Source organism: Rattus rattus, chromosome 2 (assembly GCF_011064425.1).
Source record: "Rattus rattus isolate New Zealand chromosome 2, Rrattus_CSIRO_v1, whole genome shotgun sequence".
In the NCBI taxonomy this organism is placed as follows: domain Eukaryota; kingdom Metazoa; phylum Chordata; class Mammalia; order Rodentia; family Muridae; genus Rattus; species Rattus rattus.
The window spans coordinates 50812560-50836258 of NC_046155.1; the positions used below are offsets into that span (position 1 = coordinate 50812560).

The following is a 23699-nucleotide window of genomic DNA, read 5'->3' on the forward strand; positions in this document are numbered from 1 at the left end:
AGAAAAAAGGAAGTAAGGAAGAAAGGATACTAAAACTGTAGCATTTCCAGGAAAGATGTCAAGTAGGTATTTACAGAACTTGAAGAAGAATAAATATAAATTCTTAATGACAGGTATAACAAGAAAGATGAACCTTGAATTTTAGTTTCTCTACAAATTCTGAAGGAGAGCAAGGGATTGCTTGAAACATGGAGAATGGCAGATGGGTACGTTAACTCACACTCTTAAAGTATAGTCTTTTCTACTTAATGGGAAAGAGGAAAACTAAGAAGAGTAGTCAGAGTTACCCTCTGAAAGTTTTGGTGTTTAGAGATCAGTTATAGCAAAAGGGTAGCCTGTCTGTTATTAGGGTAGTCTTTTGTTCACATTGTATGAAAACGTGTCACTGTAATTTCAATTGTTGATTCTGAACCTGCAGAGGGCTGAGTACTGTCAGGATTCTGGTACAGCCAACTCTATGACCCGTTAGCTGATTTTCTATTATGAAATATTCATCCTCCCTCACCTGTCTAAGGGCACTCGAGAATTGTTCAGAGGTTCTCTCTATAGAATTTTGTAATAAAGACCTGATGGCCAATACCTGGAACAGGAATCAATTACAATGTGTTAAAAGATGATCAAAGTTTTCTCTGTATGCTCTGAGAAAGATCAAGCTAAAGCACACTTAGATAAAGATAGGACTGAGAGGTAGAATGCTAAATTACAAATGGTCATGATAGAAGCAGGAAAAAGGCTCTTTCCAATAGAAAAGAAGTAATTGATGGCAGCTGAAACTCAGAGTTCTCTGGGAACAAGATGGCAGTCAAGTATTCTGCTAAGGTCCCATCAATGCAGAAAGGCAACATCTAAGTTCCAAGAATGGCTGGCACAGCTTTGCTGCTGTAGGATGAGATAACACAGAAATTCAGAATTTTCTTATTCCTTTGCTTTAGTTTAGTTTGATTTTTTGTTTTTGTTGTTGTTGTTGTTTTCCTTAATAACAGAAATGACTCAATATTAAAGATCCCCTCACGTGAGAAAAAAATTGGAGCAAGCCAAACTTATGATACAAAACCAAACATAATCAAGGCATCAGAGTATTAAGCCAATGCGATCTAAATTAACAGAGGCATTAGTCATGAGCTGTTTTGTATATAGAAATGGCTGAACTTACTCCAGAATTTCAGAATTAACCTTTTTATTTATACAAGTACAGATAATTCGAAACAGAGACCATCCATTATATAGGATACACGCTTGATCACATTTGCCAGTATGAGGAGATAGACTTCATTTTATGTATATTAGAATATACATGGAATAAATATAGAGTACATAGTAATATGCAATTATATAATACGTATGATAATATACAGAGTAACATTTGGAGATAAGCCACAGACATCATAAAAAGTTGTCCTACTTATTTTTTCATTAATCAAGCTGTACTACCTGCAACCCTAAAGGTAGCGAAAGAAATGAAATCTGGCAGATGGATATAAAGCATATACACCATACAATTGGTACATACTCAGGCTTTTAATGGGCTTCTGCATTGAGTTCTGAAAAGGCTGATTCTGTCATTATGCATTTGAAAAGAAAAAAATAAAAAGAAACAGTTGCCTTCGCAACATACAAATAACATGGAAACAGTGATGACCTGACATTAAAATAAACATGTGAGCACCCTTCACACTGATGCACTGATTCTAGGCATTGACAAAACATCATAGTTTGTTTTTTTAAAAGCATGTTATAAAAGACTTCCTACAATTTATATTTTATAAATCCAAGGTTTTCTCAAGATCAAATATTAAGAACAATAAAACTTAAGTACCTTTAATTAAGTAGGAACAGGAGAACATACCCTGGATACCTGCGTTATTTAACATCTGAGACAACATTACAACCCCAATACAGTGATTTGGCTACAGACTTCAGATTTACATGAGCTACAGACAACTGAAAATTGAGTTATTTAGAACAATTACATTTATGATTACCAAAATTCAGACTATTTCAAGGTCCAGAACAAACAAATTTGCATTTATGAATATTTTCATTATCATTTAATCCTTTAATATTTTTCTTTAATCAAGGTAGTGCATAGTGATACTATACGCTACCAGTAAAAAAGAAACTCTTCCATAAAACTAAGGAAATAAATTTCAGTTTCAACACTGAAAAACATCCAGTCTTGTTTATAAAGTACAAATGAAGCTAGGCGGCAGAATCTACCTGGAAGCAGACCCACTTTCCCCTGCATCCTTGCTAGACCTCTGGAAAGAAGTCCTTCTCTACAGTAACTGAGTAATTTGGAACATGCAGAAGTAGACACAGAACGAAATGTGAGCCAATAATGTGGAATTGAGACACTTCCTCTTATTCCACATTCACCCAAACCAAGTTTCCAGGAGCCATGATGAAGAAAACAACTTGACCTAACATGGACGTCAGTGACTAGAGTGGCCAGCCACTGCTGCTGTTGCTGATCCTGTTGCTGCTGCTGTTGCTGCTGATGCTCTTCCTACAGCCCAAGGCACAGTTGTTTATAGATGGAATAGACACAAACTGAATGGGCTCAGCGTAGAAGAGGACACATAACATAAACTCAAAGGCTTTTACTTTTACTGACATCATATGGTTTCCACCATTGAGCAAACTGTAACATTCTTCATCTGGTCCTCAAAGCTTTCTCAGATTCCCTTCCTCCACAGCCTTGGTTCTAGACCCAGCATACCACCAATGACTTCCTTTCCAAAGTAGTGAGGAAATTTGTACTGCTTTTCAATCATGTGAGCAAATGCTCTGTGAAGGCCAAGTAAGTACAGCAAGTAAGGCAAGCCTCTAGGTACAGACTTTCTAATATGTTTTGGAGACAAATCAATCAACTTCTTATTCATAAACCATTCTCCATCAGATTTCCATAATGGCTTTCTTAAACTAGATGGGAGCCATATCACCCACTTCCTTTGGGGGAGGGATATACTCATAAACCATATGATACTGTTCCTTCAAACTCATACTTGTCTCTGAAAACATACAATCCAATCCTTATCTTCAAACATTTTTACCAAAGATTTCCAAAACATCTGAATCTCCTCCTAGATATCTTCATCTAATACAGTGGCTGCTTGGTGAGGGTGCAGAGGGACTGTCAGGCAATGCTCTTGAGTGAGAGACTGGAAACTGAGCAAACATAAATAAACCTTCTCACCGATTGCAACTGTACGATGACTGGGGAGCTGAGAGCTGTGGAAACAGTACAGACACTGCCATTTGTGCAGCAAGACTCAGCAGTTGCTCTTGTCCTCTGGCTCTCTTCCTCCTACCACAATGCTCTTCCTCAGCTTCTGTGGAGACAAACATGCCATTGAGAGTATAATAGTCTCCATGTGATTTTCCCATAAACTTAGATGACATTTTTATGAAAAGTCTGTTTTGATTGATATCTGTTCCCTTTTTCTCATTCTTGATTAAATCACTGAGACTCAAATGATCATCAGGAAAGTATCAAATCCTTTCTTTATCCTCATGGGTTGAAACTCTGCTCACAGGCCACATTCTTCCAGATTCTTCTGTTCAAAGAAGGATGACTTCTTGTTCATCTTCATGCTCTACCCCTGATCCTTTGGCTGGTATCTGTGTAATGATTTCTTTAAATTTATTTTCTTCTTTAAGTTGGGCTGTAAGTTGTTCAGCAGCCAGAAAGTCTTTTTCATGGGAGCTTAAAATGTAGCACAGCTAGCAGGGTGGTAGGACCACGTGCTCCTCTGGGTCTAGGCTCAGGCAGAATCACTCCATCCTCTGGCTCCCCACCTCCTCCCTGCTTTTCCTCCACCACCACCACCACCCCCAAAAGCAGAAGAGGTTCTTTTCTTTATTCTTAGAACTAAAACAAGCTTAGAAAGAAAAAACTCCCTGTCCTACAGCCACAGATCGCCTTCATAAAAGCATCATTTATGAGGCTATGGTTGTTGAGTGCAGGCTTGCTTGACAGGGCCTTAAAGATGAGCACTATGATAAATGGACTGTGGCCACTCAGGATATCGGGAAAGCACCCCACCAGGCTGCTCCCATTGCTTAGGCATTTACAGCAGCTACGAGAGCAAAGCATGCATGCTTTAAATGTAGCAAGAAGGGACACTGGAGAGAGACATGAATATAATAATGGTATCCCCTCCAGCAGAGGGTATGCTACCTCACCCAAGACATTCTGTCCTGATGCCTTAAGAGCATCCACTGGAGAAGACAGTGTCACTCCCATTATGACAAGGATGGCAAGCCTTTCAACTTAAAATAGGGCAAGCCTCAGCCCAAACATTAGGACGGAAAACTGCTCCCATGGAGGCTTTAATGGGTTTCCAGGCTCTCAGAAGGCCTCCACCCAAAAATAACCATGAAAATAGGTGACATTGTCAAATGTATCATTGACACTGGAGCAGATAAACCAACTGTAAAAGAAGAGGTTGCACAAAGACTGAGAACTAATCTGTGGGCTCAACTTCTAGGTATAGGAGGCTGTTCCCATGCCTTTAATACCAAACAAACCTCCAAAATGGGAGGAGCCTAATAGGTCTATAGGCATGATATGCCCCCTACTTGAGGGCAATATTGTCACCACTCTTCTAGGAAGAGATATCCTGGAATCCCTTAAAGTTTCTCTCACTAGTCAACCAATAAAAAAATTACAAAAGAGTAAGTGGTTATTCCCATAATCATACCCATAAGGATAGATATGCTCATAAAAACTTTAAAACCCCTTCCCTAGGTTACTCACACTTTTAGGAGCTAGTGTTAAACATAAGGTCCCCGGCTTCAACTGGCTCACCAATAAGACTAAATGGGTTGCACAGTAACCTCCCTGAAGGGAGGTACTTAAAGGGCGCACAGTTAAGAAAACAACTCCGACTTCAGACTTTATTCAAGATATTTGCTCCTCCTACGATCCACAGAATACACCTGTGTTTCTCATGAGGATGGATACGGCTACAGTATTTCAGGGCTGTTAATAAAACCATGATGGTTTGGAAGTATCCACAAAGGGAGATATCTCTCATTTCTACCATTTCTGACACTGTCCGTCTTTTAACAATAAACATTAAAGTCTGATTTTTTTCTCTATTCCTCTCCATCCATAGGATGGCCAAACCTTTGTGTTCTCAATACCCTCTACTAACAGTAGACAGTCCTACCCCAAGAGATGGCAAACAGCCCCACCATCTGCCAAGATGCTGTTGCCACAGCATTAAGTCCCTACATAGACAAAGGACTCCGTATTTAGCATTATGTGAATGATATCTTAAAGTGGGGGGACTTTTTTTTACATACTCCTACAATTTAAGGATCAACTAAATCCTATCCTTCATAGGATTTAAAATAGCTCTTCACAAAATGCAGTTTAATCTGATCATCACAATTTGGGTGTAGAAATTTCCCTCACCTCAGTACTCTGTCTTAGAACCACTCTTTCTTTTCCTCAAATATTGCCTCCCTTTAAAGCCTTTTGGGAAACTTCAATTGGCTTTGACAATGGTTTTCTCTCCCCAGCAGTACCCTACAGCCACTCTTTCCTCTCCTAAAGGGAGATAAAAACCCCACCTCCTGTCCAGCACTATTTTCTTAGGCAATTGAAGCTTTAGGTGCCATTAATTCAGCCCTAATAGCACTTGCCAGGTATGATCCAACAATGTTCATATAGCTGCTGCTGCTGCTGCTCCTGCTGCTGCTGCTGCTGCTTCTTCTTCTTCTTCTCCCCCTCCTCCTCTCCCTCCTCCTCCTCGTCTTCCTCCTCCTCTTCCTCCTCCTCCTCCTCTTCTTCCTCCTCCTCTTCCTCCTCCTCCTCCTCTTCTTCTTTTCTTCTTCTTCTTCTTCTTCTTCTTCTTCTTCTTCTTCTTCTTTCTTCCTCCTACTCCTCCTTCTTCTCCTTTTCTCCTCCTTCCTCTTCTTCTTTCTCCTCCTCCTGCTCCTCCTCCTCTTCTTTTTTGCTTCTTCCTCTGCCTCTGCTTCTTCTTCTTCTTCCTCCTCCTGTTCTTGCTCCTTCTCCTTCTCCTTCTCCTCCTCCTCCTCTCCCTCCTGCTCCCCTTCCTCCTCCTACTCCTTCTTTGTGAAACTCCTCCTCTACTCTCATAAGAGTGCTAAGTCGGCCCCGTGGAATGAATTCTGGAATGGATCTACATTCCACAGGTGGTGCACCTAGAATTCTATTTGAGGTGAATGCACTTGCCATTATGATTAGAAATGGCAAGGATGTAGCCCTGCAAACCTTAGGGAATGAATGTGATATCCTCATGACCCCCTTTTCACTCTTTCTCCAATATTCAATGATTGCTCAGAAATCACTATTGCTTAGTTTCTTAATCTAATAGGATTCTTGGGGAAAATTGATAATCATTACACTAAGGAAAGATGGATTTCTGACCTACCTTTGTTGTAGGGTTACCCCCTGTGTTCTTTATAAAGAAGCCTATAATTGGGGTCTCATTCATATTTACTGATAGAGGCAAGAGGGGACATGACAATAATATACTACTTCCCAAGGCATGGGACCACCATTAATTGATTCAGACAGCGAATTGCCCTCATCACTTGGCCTAGTAAAGTGTACAATATTTAGCCCTCAAAGGGACTTTTAATCTTTTCTCAGTGTTTATTCTGTGCTAATTTGCTTCTCTGGGTTTCAAGATCCTTTGTTAAATTAGACATTGATCCACTTTCTCTTCTGTTCATCCACGTCTTCAACCCATTACTGGGAAGAACCACTCCCCTCTACAAGCCGCACATCAGGTCCCACAGTCGTGTATCAGGTCTGGTACCTGAAGGTACCCTCACTTTTCAGACCGCCTCTACAGAAGTCTTCAGACTCTGTTGAGTGAGGAAATGAATTCTATTCATTTCTACATACAAATATAAAGGGGGCTTCATGCCTGTTTCCCCCATATCACTCTTTCTCAGCTTCAGAGGATAATAAAAACATGGTCCCCTTCTTGTGCATTCCTTATTACTACCTCTGCTTTACACACTATGGGCACTAACCCGCAAAGTCTCCAATGCTCTCTGCCTTGGCTGTCACTAAGCCAATGTGTGCTAACCAACCTGCTCTTCTCTATTGCAGTAACAGTGCTAATTCCTGTGTTAAATTCTGGTTTCAAGCTTTCTGCACGCTTCTAATGATTCTTTCACAGGTGAATTTCTATGAGCTCAAAGAACTCACTTTACAGCTAGGAAGGGATCAAAAGTCCTTGTCCCATTGCTCATCAGACTGAGTCTCACCATTTCCTAGGACACCAGGGGAGCTCCTGGAAAAGTTCTCTTCCAATACATCATCTGACTGACTACTTCTAGGATAATCTTGACCAGGCAATGGCTTTGACAACAGATATAGTCTCAAGTCACTCCATCACAGATCACCTCTCTAGCAGGGGTTGTTCTACAAAATCAGAGAGCTGTGGACTTACTGAGAGATGAACATAGAGGAACTTGTCTTCTACTAGAGAATACATGCTATTTCTGTGTTACTGAATCTGAGTTACGAGACCAAAATACACAGGTGCTTAAGTATCTCTGGCAAACTCTCCAAATTTGCTCTGCCCCAGGACATCTGAAACTCAGTACTCAAACTCTGGTCACTTTGTGTCTTCCCTCCTTAACCCCATAATGGTCACTGAGCCCCCCCTCCTGTCTCATTGAATTTCTACAATGACAGATAAGTAGCATTGCAAAATCTCTGCCAATTAAGTTCTTGTTTAATAACAAAGCATTCCAAACCTATAGGAAGATGACTATGATGAATACCTTCCCTTTAGAAAACAGAAAGGGCAAGATGTGGGGCTGGGAAGATCAGGCCTGAAGCAAGAGTGGTGTCAAGGCATGCCCAAACCCTTGAAATTTTATCCTGAGATTGGCAGAAATAAGATCATTCTTGGGGTTGGGGATTTAGCTCAGTGACAGAGCGCTTGCCTAGCAAGCACAAGGCCCTGGGTTCGGTCCCCAGCTCTGAAAAAAAAGAAAAGAAAAAAAAACAAAACAAAACAAAAAAGATCATTCTCCCCTGCCTTGAGCCTGCATATCTGGGCACAGATAGCTCTGTGCACCTCCCCTCACCTGATGGTAAAGTATAGAGATATCCACATGATGGGGGAAGGTAATATAGTTGGATAAAATTAAATAGTAAGTGTACACTGTCTCAGCAAAGGGCCTAAGCTTTAAACTATAATGGAAGCCTCCAAGTCACTATTTAATTCGTGGAGAGTCCAAAGAAGTCCTGCTATAATCTTTGATAATTACATATGAAGATTGTGTGTATGGGCTAATGTTTAATTGAAGAAAAATACACAAGATAAAAAGAATTAAGGCAAAGTATATTTGAGAAGTTTTTATTAGTTCTAACATTCAGTTGTTATGACTAAGCCCAAGTCTCCCAGATGTTAGAAAGAATATAATATCTTGGTATCTATAGATAGAAAAATTTCAGATACTCTGTAAAGGAAATTTGATATTAGAAAAGATCAATCCTTTATTTGGTAGCCTTACAGAAAGTCAAGTGAGTAACTTTAATTTTAATTTCTACTTAACACATATTTTGATGAGTTGTCTAAAGTCATTTAGAAAGGACAAACGCTCATATTAAAAATGTCAGTCAAATCCTCACAGCATGATGATTTATATAATGCTGGATTGAACCCCCAATTTCCTGTCCTGTATAAAGCAACATCAAATTAATCTGTAGATAAATGTAGCATTTAGTTTGGAAAAAGACCACGTGGAGGTAAATATAATATAGTAAATAATTGTATGTTTAACAGAAAAATGTTCAGTATGTGTTAGACATTACAGGACTCATATAATAGTTAACATTCACATAAATCTGGAGAGACTTGGAAGGAGACACAGAATGATGGTAAAGACCAGAGGATCAGTGAACAAAGCAGTAAGAGCAGGGACATAAGAAAATGGCAACCAGGGGCTGTGCTTCAGACAATGGGATTCTAAGTTTACTAACTTATACTTCCTGTAATGAAAAAAAAAGGTTCTTAATAATGCTATTTCTTCTTTGAATAGTGTCACCATGCTGATGTACAAATGTTCATTATCATGGGTGATATCATTGCAGAATAAAACTGCTCAAGCATTACCACTGAACCCCATCTTCAACCAACTGGTGAGACTCCTTACTAACCTTAGGTATACCACACCCAAAGGAAGAGTGAATAATATCTCCTGAATGTGTTCTATTTGGGTGGTATTTGATTATTGACTGGCTTTATATTAGTAGACAGTAGACATATTCCTCAACTAAGAGAAAGTTTACAATTTTATCTAAGTATTGTAATGGTTTGAATGAAAATAGTCCCCATAGGATCAAGCGTAATGGCCCTATTGAGAGATTTGGCTTTGTGGGGGTAGTTGTATCCTTTTTGGAAGAAGTGTGTCACTAGGGGACAGACTTTGTGGTTTCAGAAACCAGGTCAGGCTCAGGCTCTCTCTCTTCCTGTGGATCTGAAAGTAAAACTCTGCATCACCATGTCTGCTTGCATGCTGCCCTGCTTTCTGCCGTGATGGCAATGGACTAAACCTCTGAACTGAACCAGCATCAATTAAATGATTTCCTTCATAAGGATTGTCATGGTCATAGTGTTTCCTCCTATAAATAGAAACTCTAAGACAAATATATTTTTCATTTCTTTGAGTCCTGCTTACTTCCCTTCACAATGGAAAATCCAGCAAAAGAGCAGCAAGGCCCCCAAATGATCAAACAGTCTGTCAGGACACAGCCATTACCTTATACCAAACAACTCGAGGAAACAGGGAGGATCCACATCCGTCAGCATCGCATTGAAGCAGATTACATCAGAGTCACAGTGTGGGCTGCATCATAGCTGAGAGTCATTTTCAAAAACACCCTAATATGTGTGTCTCTTAAATATCCTCACAAACCATGTTTCTTCTTCCTTCTGTAATTCTTCACAGAAGAAAGATCAGAAGATGGTTGTCACTTGATTTGATAGCTAGTATGTTTATTTCAGCATAGCAAAACATTTAGTCATTTCACTAAAAAATAAAGTTAGGAACTTTTCCCATGTGTTCTCTTTCATTTCTGTTCAAAAAATAGAAGTCAGACATGTTCTATATAGTCTTTTTGTCCCCCAGCGATTGAGGATTGTTGGAACGTGCTTGAGTGATGTCCATGAGATTTCTTCAGAGTTTTGAGTGGCATGTTCCAGTTCATATGATATGAGAGAGGGAGAATCAACACTAACATGTATTATGAAACATTAGTTCACACCTTCAGGATCAATCCAGTTTTCAGTTGATTCGCTTTCTAGTGAGATGCAGACAGTGGTAGCATGCCTTTATTCACTAGGATAGTTGACTTAGGCTTCTTGTCCCAATCTAACTTGATTTTCTGATAATGATTGATTTCTATTCTCCCAGAAGAGCAGTTGAGTTGGCATTTTTCCAACCTACAGGTTAATATAATTTGAAAAAAATGTAATTGTATCTGTATCTGTGTCATGTTTAATGAATCAAAGGCTGTGTTTAGTATATAACCGGGGTTGATGTTTATAAAACGAAAGATTGTTATCGGCTTCATGAGAAACAAGACAAAGATTTTATAGCTATCATCCCTTTAGACTAGGAAATTTAAATTTCTAAACAAAAGCAACAAAGAAATTAAAAAATCAAAACTAATTCACTAATGATAATAAAACAACAATAGAAGATTTTTCCTGATGCCTAGAAATTGTGTTTCTCATATCATTTTTAATTTATTATTAATTTAGTGCAAAGGGGAGACTAACTGTCGTATTCTCTACAGTTCACAAATACATGTCTTATTCTTGAAAAAGGAATCTGAGTGTGCAGTGTAAATATCACTATTGTTTAATGCCAGCATTTGTTTATGTATTTGAGTCTTCAATAGCCAAATGAATGCCCGAGAATCATCCTTCTTGCAGTGAGGGACACAAGAAAGAGATGGAAGAAAGACTTTCCTCTTCTTACAAATGTGACATTTAGGGAGATAAAGAAATTATTACCTCTGTATGAATTCATTGCATTTCTCATGTAGGGTCATTGTTTTTGCAAATAGGTTATGCTCAGTTATAACCAAGGTCTGAATTTAGCATTTACACTTGGCTATGATTTGTCTAAGTTTCCATCTCTGTCTATTATTTTCCTGCAACAATGAGATGGGTCGGTAAAATAGGAAATAGTTCTGTTTTATAATGTTGTTTACAGTTATTAAAATAACACAGATATCAAGGACCTACAGTATGTAAGGTCTTGTTCTAGGACAAACCTACACCAATAACTATAAGCTATTAAGGAAATCTGTGAGTAGTGCCGGTGGCTTTCCTCAGGTAAGAGCACACAAATTGGTGACCCAGGGCCAAATGGTCAGTCCTGAAAACATAATTACAAATAAAATTATAGGAGGTACACTCAGAGGTTATATTTAAGAATATATATATATGTATTCACACACATACATGCAATATATATATATTATATGTGCATATATTATATATGTATACACACACGTGCACACACACACAAACACACACACACACACACACACACACACACAAACAAACAAACAAACAATTAATTGAAAAAGGAAGCCCTGAGTTTCAAGGAGAGTGAAGAAGTGTGTATGGTTTGGAGAGAGAAAAGAGAAGGGAAAAATATTATAATTACATTATGATATCCCAAAGAAAGTACAGTAAATAAAAATGATATATAGTGTATATTCTAGTCAGAAAATATCAGCTGATAGGATAATTCATAATACTCTGTTAGTGAAAACGTGTTTGCGAAGTGGAAGGAAAAGTGATATCCATGATAGGCTTCTGTGAGAAGGAAAGTTTTAAGATAATCTGAAGGGTAAGTGGGGTGAACAGACAGTAGGATTGCAAAGCACATTCTACAGATAAAAGAACACAGTGCACAAGGCAGAGTAAACACCTGAAGGAAGGATGTTACTCAATAGTCAAGATCAAAACCTGTATAGGCCATCATACAAAGAGGAAGGTAAATCCTATGAGAAACAAATAAAATTTGGTAGTGTGCCTAATCCAGGGGGAGGGAACACTAAGATTCATTATGAATCAAATCATTAAAACAATGGTTAAAATGGTGATAATTTAATTGGAATTAACCTGCTGTTCATGGCTATTTTGAGCCACACACATTTTTGAAACCTGAAAATTAAAAGAACTCACAAGTTAGAATATTATATCTTACCAACTTTCAATGAACACAGAGATTCATGGCTATATACACTAGATTAGGTGAAACTGGGCAAAATTCCCCAAAAAAGGCAGCCCTCAGCTGAGTTTGGAAGATCAAAGGCTGTGCAAACTGTGAAAAGTTAAGGTTTGTGGGAATGGGAAGGAATTGGAAGGGACAGAATTTTGGCAGGTGGATTTGACCAACATACATTATAAATATCCATAAAATCTGGGAGCAAAATCTTTAAAGATACATTAGTTAATTGTACAATCGAAATGAAGTAGACAGTTATTGAGCTTAGAGCATAAATTGTATTTGCTTAATATAAAACGAACTTAGCTAATGCCTTATTTAATGATCTCAAAATCTAAAACACCATGAGGGAAAAGTACCATCGAGCAAAAAGGAAAAGCATTGATTATGAAGTTCTCACACAGGAAGACTAGCTTCTAAAGATCTCTAAAACTGATATAGACCTCTACAACCGACTTCTCCACATGCATGTGTCTCCAATTCCCCTGACAAACTCAAGCCAAGCACATTCTCTTTTCTCCATAAAGTTTTTGGTTTTTTTGTTCAGATGCCCACATGAACATTCTGAATGGTCAGGGTCACAATGGAATGCTACTATGTGTTTTGTCATTTTAGATAGGATTGCTGCCTAATTTAACTGTTTCTCCTATCGTTGTCCGTGACTTTTGCACCGTGAGTTACCAAAATGATGTGTACAGATAACAAAATCTTCCAGAATTATCTGGGGGTCTTAGAAGTTGCATCAAGAAGTAACATGCTTGCCTTGTAAGCAAAAAGACTTGAGTTTGTTTGATCATTCCCTCCCACATAAAAAACAGTAAATGTGATAGGCCTTTTGATTAGGTTAGATTTGGTGAATAATGATGCTGGATTAATCTCCTCATGGTTATATGACATTCTATAAGATTCTTTGTAGGAGACTGAATGGAAAAAATTTGTTGGTAGAGGGGTGTACTGCTGATGATCAGGAGAAAGGCAATAGCCTCAAGTGATTGCCTAAGGTGGCTCTCAACTTCCTAATGCTGCGAGTCTTTAATAAAATTCTTCATGATGTGTCAATCCCAACCATAAAATTATTTCATAACATTTTATCAAATATCTGATATGTGGGATATCTGGTATGTGCCCCTCAAAAGGGTCATGACCCACAGATTGAGAACCACTGAGAGCCTTGAACAGTTCCAGTAAGAAAAAAAGCAGTATCGTGGTCATGTAATTGTGGTGCAAGGCTATTTTTTTTCTTTTTTTATTAACTTGAGTATTTCTTATATACATTTCGAGTGTTATTCCCTTTCCCGATTTCCGGGCAAACATCCCCCTAATCCCTCCCCCCTCCTTCTTCATGTGTGTTCCCTCCCCATCCTACCCCATTGCCGCCTCCCCCAACAATCTAGTTCACTGGGGTTCAGTCTTAGCAGGACCCAGGGCTTCCCCTTCCACTGGTGCTCTTACTAGGCTATTCATTGCTACCTATGAGGTCAGAGTCCAGGGTCAGTCCATGTATAGTCTTTAGGTAGTGGCTTAGTCCCTGGAAGCTCTGGTTGGTTGGCATTGTTGTACATATGGGGTCTCAAGACCCTTCATGCTCTTCCAGTTCTTTCTCTGATTCCTTCAACGGGGGTCCTATTCTCAGTTCAGTGGTTTGCTGCTGGCATTCATCTATGTATTTGCTGTATTCTGGCTGTGTCTCTCAGGAGCGATCTACATCCGGCTCCTGTCGGCCTGCCCTTCTTTGCTTCATCCATCTTGTCTAATTAGATGGCTGTATATGTATGGGCCACATGTGGGGCAGGCTCTGAATGGGTGTTCCTTCTGTGTCTGTTTTAATCTTTGCCTCTCTATTCCCTGCCAAGGGTATTCTTGTTCCCCTTTAAAGAAGGAGTGAAGCAATCACATTTTGATCATCCGCCTTGAGTTTCATTTGTTCTAGGCATCTAGGGTAATTCAAGCATTTGGGCTAATAGCCACTTATCAATGAGTACATACCATGTATGTCTTTCTGTGATTGGGTTAGCTCACTCAGGATGATATTTTCCAGTTCCATCTATTTGCCTATGAATTTCATTGAAGTCATTGTTTTTGCAGAGTAGTATTCTGTGTAGATTACCACATTTTCTGTATCTATTCCTCTGTTGAAGGGCATCTGGGTCCTTTCCAGCTTCTGGCTATTATAAATAAGGCTGCTATGAACATAGTGGAGCACGTGTCTTTTTTATATGTTGGGGCATCTTGTGGGTATATGCCCAAGAGAGGTATAGCTGGATCCTCAAGCAGTTCAATGTCCAATTTTCTGAGGAACCTCCAGACTGATTTCCAGAATGGATGTACTAGTCTGCAATCCCACCAACAATGGAGGAGTGTTCCTCTTTCTCCACATCCTCACCAGCATTTGCTGTCACCTGAGTTTTTGATCTTAGCCATTCTCACTGGTGTGAGGTGAAATCTCAGGGTTGTTTTGATTTGCATTTCCCTTATGACTAAAGATGTTGAACATTTCTTTAGGTGTTTCTCAGCCATTCAGCATTCCTCAGCTGTGAATTCTTTGTTTAGCTCTGAACTCCATTTTTAATAGGTTACTTGTCTCCCTGCGGTCTAACTTCTTGAGTTCTTTGTATATTTTGGATATAACGCCTTATCTATCTGTTGTAGGATTGGTAAAGATCTTTTCCCAATCTGTTGGTTGCCGTTTTGTCCTAACCACAGTGTCCTTTTGCCTTACAGAAGCTTTGCGTAGTTTTATGAGATCCCATTTGTCGATTCTTGATCTTAGAGCATAAGCCATTGGTGTTTTGTTCAGGAAATTTTTTTCCAGTGCCCATGTGTTCCAGATGCTTCCCTAGTTTTTCTTCTATTAGTTTGAGTGTGTCTGGTTTGATGTGGAGTTCCTTGATCCACTTGTACTTAAGCTTTGAACAGGGTGATAAGCATGGATCGATCTGCATTCTTCTACATGTTGACCTCCAGTTGAACCAGCACCATTTGCTGAAAATGGTATCTTTTTTCCATTGGATGGTTTTTGGCTCCTTTGTCAAAAAAAATCAAGTGCCCATAGGTGTGTGGGTTCATTTCTGGGTCTTCAATTCTGTTCCATTGGTCTATCTGTCTGTCTCTGTACCAATACCATGCAGTTTTATCACTATTGTCTGTAATACTGCTTGAGTTCAGGGATAGTGATTCCCCCTGAAGTCCTTTTTATTGTTGAGGATAGTTTTAGCTATCCTGGGTTTTTACGCCCTTTCCCAGGCTATTATTTTTTTAAATTTATTTTTACACACCAGGTTTTATTTCCCTCCCAGTCCACCCACCGAGAGTTCCACACCAAATTTGCCAACAAGACTGAGCACAGAAAAGGGTACTTGGTGTGATTTAGGCCTGACTTTCTATCACTGTGTTGACCTTAGTCTTGACATCTCTTTTGCTGTGAAACCATTTAACCTATACTTTGACATAATTAATAGATATTTGAGCTATATATTTACGATAGTTTGTCACACAATACTAGAATGCTACCATGCATTAAATAAATGCTCAATATAGTTATTTCAGATTTCAGAAGACATTTGGTAGGAAACTTTTATATGCTAAATTGCGTGGTAAGTATTTAGGGGACTATTTAAATATTGCTCTTAGCCCTATGAACAAAAGAGGCTTCCTTAAGCATCAAGTTTCCTGGATAAAAACAATAGTCTTTTAACATGTCAGAACACTGTCATCTGCCTTTAGCTAGAAAGCAGTTGTAAACCTCAGCTCAGGAAGCATGAGTTAATGCTTTGCTCTACATCTCCTCTTAATGGATTATAGACTTCCCACCCCCATAGGCAACTATAGATTTTACTTAGTGTAACAAGTCAAATGCCAATATTCTCCAGAAACACTTTCATAGATAGAAATAATATGATGTCAGCTTAGAAATAATATATCACCTATTTGAATATCCCTTTAGTCAGTCAAATTGAAAATTTTGAAACACACACACACACACACACACACACACCCCTCATTCTTAGCCATTTCACAAGCAAGCTATATATCTTGGATGATGTTGTTTAATAACTATCAAGGTATACAGAGCTTGCTCAGTGTTTAAAAAGTTACTTCTGAGCTCCCATTTATGTAGTTTCACTTCTAGGGAATCTAACGCCTCTTGCTAGACGTCGTAGGTACCAAGCACACATGTGGTGCACATATATAAGTGCAAGAAGCTCAATAAATAAAAGTAAGTAAGTAAGTATATAAACATGTCTCAATTCTATAGTAAATGATGTAAGCATGTTTTGGCATATAAGAAATTAGTGAGGTGGTGGCAGCCACACAGAGGCGGGGTTATCACCGTGTTTGAGGCCAGCTGGTGAGCAGAACAAGTTCCAGGAGAGCCAAGACTACTTAATGAAGCCCCATTTCAAGAGCAAACAAACAAAAAAAATGAAAAGAAAAACAAAAATATTTAATCCTTTTGCACATTCTTATTTTTTACATATTGAAGATTAGCCAAGATGCAAATATATAAGTTAGAATATGTAAGAAATCTGTCTTAGCTTCTGATGTAAAAAAATTAATAAATTGTAGCTCTAGTTATTGTTCCTATAATCCTGTATAGCTTGCTAGAGTTGATAATAGCATATACTTGAATATATGTGCTCTAAAGTAGAAAATGGGTAAAGTATTAATAACACAGGGAGGTAGTTTTATATTTCACTCCCTTCCCTAAATTACTCATTTTACAACATAGAAATCTTCTTTCAATTAGTTTCAGACTTAAAAGTTAAAAACCAAAAACCTTTAACTTTCCTAAGTATATCAATTTCCCCAACAAGAAGAGTGTCACAATCTGTCTTCAGAATGACTCCTGATCAATGTGCTACATAAACACAGCCTAAAAAATTGATTATAAGATACCAATCTTTGGCTCAAAACTACCTAGTAGACATAGAACATAGTATTTATTTTTCCTCAATAATGTATGGTCTGTTGTACTCACGAACACATTTGATAAATTAGAAATTGAGATACATCAAAATGGAGAAAGGCTCAAGATCTATGTAGATCCTATAATTTTTTGTCACTTCCATAAGAAGTACATGGGACATGATATAGAAGAAATGTTGGTGCTTTGATAAACAGGCTCATCTTAAGGCTTAAAGCGGTGGTATATAAGTCAACTCATTGCAGACTTCTTAAAAGCCTGGGCCAGGATGAGAAGCAAAATGAAGCCGGAAGTTCTTTCTCAGAAGAGGATTTTCCTGGTTTCTGAAGGTAAAATCTTAAAAGAATATATTCAGTATTAAATTTCTCCATCAATCTATTATATTCTGTCTAAGACAGCCCACCAGTCAATGGGCTGACAAACCATTTGCTTACTGTATTTAGAGAAATTTAAGTGTCAGTCTTCATTTCTCCTGATGGTTTTACTGGCCTGTTCTATTTTTATCCGAAGTATTATTTGAATTTAAAATTATCCTAGTGACTTGAGGGTACTAAATCTTAGCTTGATTACCCTGAGATGAGACCCAGCATGTTAGAGGACCATCCATCAACATAAATGAAGGATGACCCTGCCGACAGTGGGTGAAGGGGGCCTTGAGGATGATGGCAAGCCGCTGCTTAAGATGGCTCACTCGGCCAAGTGATTTCCCCTAAGCTGGTACTCTGAGGTCATCCTCAGAGGCTACGGTGGTTAGCCCTCTCATCATCTCAGAAAGCTGAATTACTCATCACGCTGAACTTTTATGGAATCGTGACCTTATGCATACACCTACTTATGAAGTTCACCAAATAAAGTAACACCAATGTAGAAACAGTGGGTGCTGACTTCTACTCTTCTGTTTCATTCAGATTAAACCAGTAGGGAATGATATGGTGAGGAGAGCTGTCTCTGCCCATGTGTAGAATATGCAGCATCTTTCATTGTCCATTTACATATTATTTAGCATCCTCACATCGCTTTCCAGTGCTTCAGACCTCCTGAATAGTTGCCCTCCTTTGCGATGTTCTTATTCCGTTATCTCCTTTCCACTTCAATGCTAAGGAAAATGCTGTGTACTTTCTGTGCTCAGAAACCGAACATAAACAAACCACATCTACTAGTCATCATCAGCACAAGGCCAAAGGTTTGCTCAGCAAACGTTTAAGCCTTCAGTGTCTAATTATGGTCTGAACCAGCAACATTAACAAACTTGGTGAATTAGTGAGAGATGTACAGCAGCAGTGAAAACAGTGAACGGCCTACATATACTGAGGTTGACACCCAACGTGGGGCAAATAACCTTTCAGTGTGTTGACAAACCTTATAGATGGCTGCATGCATAAAGCATTAAACATCGGAGTAGAGTTGTCAGAGTGACTCTGTATAGCTAGTTTGGCCCTTCAATGTACAACTATTAAAAAATATGTTTTTAGGCTTCTAAAACTCTCTGAGTACATGTTGATATTTGCGTTTCTGTGTTCCAACACTTGGAGTTCTTGTTATAAAGATTTTTCACTTGCTTGGTTAGAATTACAACATGATATGTTATATTATTTGTGGCTATTGTGAAGGATGTTTCCCTAATTTCTTTCACAGTCTGCGTATCATTTGTATAAAGGAAAGCTATTAATTTGTTTGAGGAAATGTTATATCCAGCCACTTTGCTGAAGTTGTTTATCAGCTGTAGGAGTTCTCTGGTGGAATTTTGGAGGTATATATTCCCGCTTAGAAGGGGGAACAAATAATCATGAAAGGCAGGCGGAGTGTGGGACAAGTGTGGGAGACGGAAGGGGAAGCGAAAACGGGGGCCATGATCAGATATGTGTGGAACAGGAGAGAAGCCCAGAGGGCCAGGAGAATGAATGGAGATATGAAGTTTCTAGGGCCTGGTGGGTAGGCAGCCCTAGAAATTCCAGGAGACCTAGGATTTGAGAGACTCACAAGACTCACTGGGGGTGACTTTAGCCAAAATGCCCAACAGAGGGGATAGGGAATTGAAGAGACAACCTCCAGTAGATAGACAGGGCTCCAAGTGGAGGGACGGGGTTACCAACCCACTATCAAAACTTCTGATCCAGAATTCTCCCTGTCTATAAGAAATGCAAGGACAATAATAGAGCAGAGACTGAGGAAAGGCTGACCAGTGACGGACCTAGCTTGGGATCCATCACATGGTGAGCACCAAAGCCTGACACTATTACTTCTGCTATGCTGTGCTTACAGACGGAGTCTAGCATGGCCATCCTTTGAGAAGCCCTATCATCATCTGACTGAGACAGATCTAGATAATTAGAGTCAAGCATTAGTCTCAGGTCAAGGACCTCTTTAGAAGAGTTATGGGAAGGATTGAAGTCACTGTACCCAGAGAGTTTTTAGAAGCATAAAACATTGTATTTTTAACAGTTGTTCATTGGAGGGCCAAACTAGCTTTATACTCACTATGACTACCCTTCAGTGCCCAACAAGAATTTCAACAGTCTTGACTAACCAGAACCCCTGGGAGCTCCCAGAGACTAAGCCACCAACCAAAAAGCATAGAGTGGCTAGTCACTGGTACATATATAGCCTCATGTGGCCTCAGTGTGAGAGGATGTGCCTAATCCTGTGGAGATTTTATGCCCCAAGGAACGGGGTTAGGGGGAGTGATGAGGAGAGTGGGTTGGTGGGTAAACAGCATCACAGAGGCAAGGAGGAGGGGGAATGCGATTAAGAACCTTGGAAGGGATAACTAAGAGGGGGCATGTCTGGAATATAAATAAATAATATAATTATAAAAAATAACTGCAAATAAAAGAAAATAGACTATTTCATACAAATATATTCGGATAACTGATTTCCGCCCTCCAAGTTCCTCTATACCTTGCTTCTCATCTAAATCAATGGCTTGCTGCTTCTCGTTAGGAAACAAAGCCGTATCTAAGATATAATAATAAAATAAAATATAATAAATATGTTAAACCAAAAACAAACAAATCAGAATATGGTCATAGGTAAAAATAAAAAAAAAGAAATTCACAAGAAACACATAGAGACACAAAAACACACATGGTCCCATAAAAATCTTGAACGAGAAACTATAATATATATACAAAGAACCCATAATTTTTAAAAAATAAAATTTTCTGACAACATCATGAGTCAATAAATATCCACAGATTCCACTTTTTGGTCTGTGTTGGCCACAGCGCCACCCCTTAAGAGTGGTTTGTTTCATCAGTAAGAATCCCTCAGAAAAGACTAATTTCTCATTTTCAAGTGTTTGTCAATTGGGGACTACTTCTGGGTAGGGCAGGAAGCATGCGTCTACTAATCCTTTCAGTTCTAGGACCCCATATAATACCTATCCATCCGGGCTCTGTGAATGCTGCTACAGCATCTATGAATTCATATGTACACCAAGACTTTTGTGTCTAGAAGGCCATTGGTTTCCTATCCCCTCTGACTCTTAAAATCTAGCTCTACTAAGGAGGTCCCTGAGCTATGATGGGAGGAAGAATTTGATGTAGACATCCCATTTAGGGCTATATATGCCAAAGTCTTCATTCTTTCCCTATTTTCTGGGTATGTGTCTTTGTATCTGTTCCCAACCATTACAGGAAGAATCTTCTATAATCAAGGCTGAACAATTCTCAGATCTATGAGTGTAGCAGATGTCATAAGAGTCATTTCATTACTATAGTCCTTTAACAGAAGAATACTATTTGATTTCCTCCTAATTTTTTTTCTCTTGCTTCATCACAGGTTTTTGACCACTCAGCAGTGAGGGGTGGATGCTGTTCAGATCAAACCCGTTTTGATACTAAATGCTCCATTTGGTGATGATAGATGCCAATTTGGGGCTCTGACTACCCTTTGGTTTAACAATTTTATTTAAATAGCCTTTTTATATGTATAAATTATAGGAAGTTTAAAGGTATTAGGTTTCCTTATGATCCCTCAAATAGTCTTTACTTTGAGCTGTCTCTCCCATGTTACTTTCTTCCATACTCCTTCCTGTTTGATTTCCCCTATTTCAGCCCAACTTCACCTATAAAAACCTTTCTATTCTATTTTCCCTCTCTAGGGAGATCCATCCCTACACCCCGGTCCCTTACTCTCTACCTACCTTTCATGTTTATATAGATTGTAGCTGTAGTTACCTCACTTGGGATGATTCCATTCTAGCTCCATTCAGTCCTCTGAAAAGTTCAGGGTTTAATTTTTAACAGCCAAATTATACTCCACTGTGTAACTGAACCACATTTTCTTGATCCATTCTTCTGTTGACATACATCTAAGTTTCTTGTTATTATGAATAAAGCAGCAATAAACATGGTCAATAAGTGTTTCTGTAGCAGGATAAAGCATCCTTTGCACATCTGCTCAAGAGTGATGTAGCTGGATCTTTTTTTTTTTTTTCTTTTTTTTCATCTTTATTAACTTGAGTATTTTTATTTACATTTCAATTGTTATTCACTTTCCTGGTTTACAGGTCAACATTCCCATCCCCCTCCCCCTCTTTATGGGTGTTCTCCTCCCCATCCTACCCCCATTACCTCCCTCCCCCAACAATCACGTTTACTGGGGGTTCAGTCTTGGCAGGACCAAGGGCTTCCCCTTCCACTGGTGATGTAGCTGGATCTTAAGGCAGACCAATTCTGATCATCCTGAGGTAATGCCATACTGGTTTCCATAGTAGCTGTTTGAGTTTACATTCCCATTAACAGGGGATGAATGTTTCCCTTACATCACATCCTTGCCCATCATGAGCTGTCATATTCTTTTATTGATCTTAGCCATCCTGGTTAGTATAAAATAATATTTCAAAGTAGATTTCATTCGCATTTACCTGATGACTAAGGATTTTGAACATTTCTTTAAATATTTCTTTGCATTCTCTGTTTACATTTGTACCCCATTTTTAATCCAGTTATTGGTTTTCTTGATGCCTATGTCTATGTTGTAGACATCGGCCCTCTACCAGATATATAGTAGCTGACAGTCTTCCCAGGCTTCAGGCTGTCTCTTGATCCATGTGGTGGTGCCCATTGCCATATGGAGACTTTTCAGTTTCATAAGACCATATTTATTACTTGTTGTTCTTTGTGCTTATGCTATTGATTTTCTTTTCAAAATGATTTCTGTGCCAATGGATTCAAGACTATTCTGCACTTTCTTTGCTATCAGATTAAGTGTTTCTGCTCTTATGTTGAAAGTCTTCAATCCAATTGGAGTTGAATTTTGTGCAGAGTGATAAGTATGGGTACATTGGCATTCATCTACACTCAGCCATCTAATTTGACAATCAAAATTGGCTAAAGGTTTTATCTGTATTCCAATGTGTATTTTTGTTTTCTTTATAGAAAATCAGGTATCTATAAGTATGTAAACTAATTTCTGGGCCTTACATTTCTTTGATCCACATAATATTTAAATGAATCCGTAACCACTAGTGATATAGAGGCAGTCATTAAATATCTTCCAACCAAAAGAAGTCTAAGGCCAGATACACACAATTCTACTAGACTTTCAAAGAAGAGTTAATAGCAATATGCCATCACAAAATAAAAACTGAAGGGACATCGCCTAATTTTATGAGGCCACACTTATCTTGATAATCAAACCACATAAATACTCAACAGTGAAAGAGAATTATAAATCAATTTTACTTATGAGGGTAACTACAAAAATTCTCAACATAACACATGTAAACCAAATCCAAGAACACATCAAAACAATCACCTACCATGATCAAGTAGGTTTCATTGTGGAGATAGATTCAATATACTTAAATATAATGAATATTATATAATATACCTTAATATTCTTAAAATGTTATGTACCCTAGATGCAGACTAAAAGACAAAACCACATGCTCCTCTAATTAGATGCAGAAAAAGCCCTTGACAAAATCTAATACCCTTTCATTATAAAGGTCCTAGAGAGATTAGGTAGAGAAGGGACATACTCAACATAATAAAGGCAGTTTAGAGTAAACCTGTGGCTAACATCAAGTTAAAGATTGAGAAACTCAAAGGAATTTTACAAAAATATAAATAGGAGAAAAATTGTTTCCCCTTCTGTCCATACCTATTCAAGATAGTAATGTAAGTTTTAGTTAGAGCAGTATGACAACTGAAGGAGATCAAAGGGATACAGATTGAAAGGAAAGAAATCAAAAATATCTTTATTTGTATATTGTACACATAAAGGACCCTAAAAATTCTACTATTAAAGTCCTAAAGCTAATTAACACTTTAAGCACAATAATAGGATACAACATTAACATGCAAAAATTGATAGCCTTCTTATATACAAGTGACAAGTGGACCCAGAAAGCAATCAGGGAAACAACAGCTTTCACAAAAGCGTCTAATGATTTAAACTATCTCAGTGTAATGCCAACCAAGCAAGTGAAAATCCTGTACGACAAAAACTTCAAGACATTAAAAAAATACCTTAAAGAAATCAGAATATGGAAAAGATATCTCATGATCATAGATCAGAGGGA

The 23699-nt window shown here is 38.5% G+C and overlaps 1 pseudogene; it reads right to left on the reverse strand.

Annotated features, from left to right (window-relative positions):
* Positions 1 to 2590: 2590 nt before the first annotated feature.
* LOC116893081 lies at positions 2591 to 9809 on the reverse strand (annotated as a pseudogene).
* Positions 9810 to 23699: the final 13890 nt, after the last annotated feature.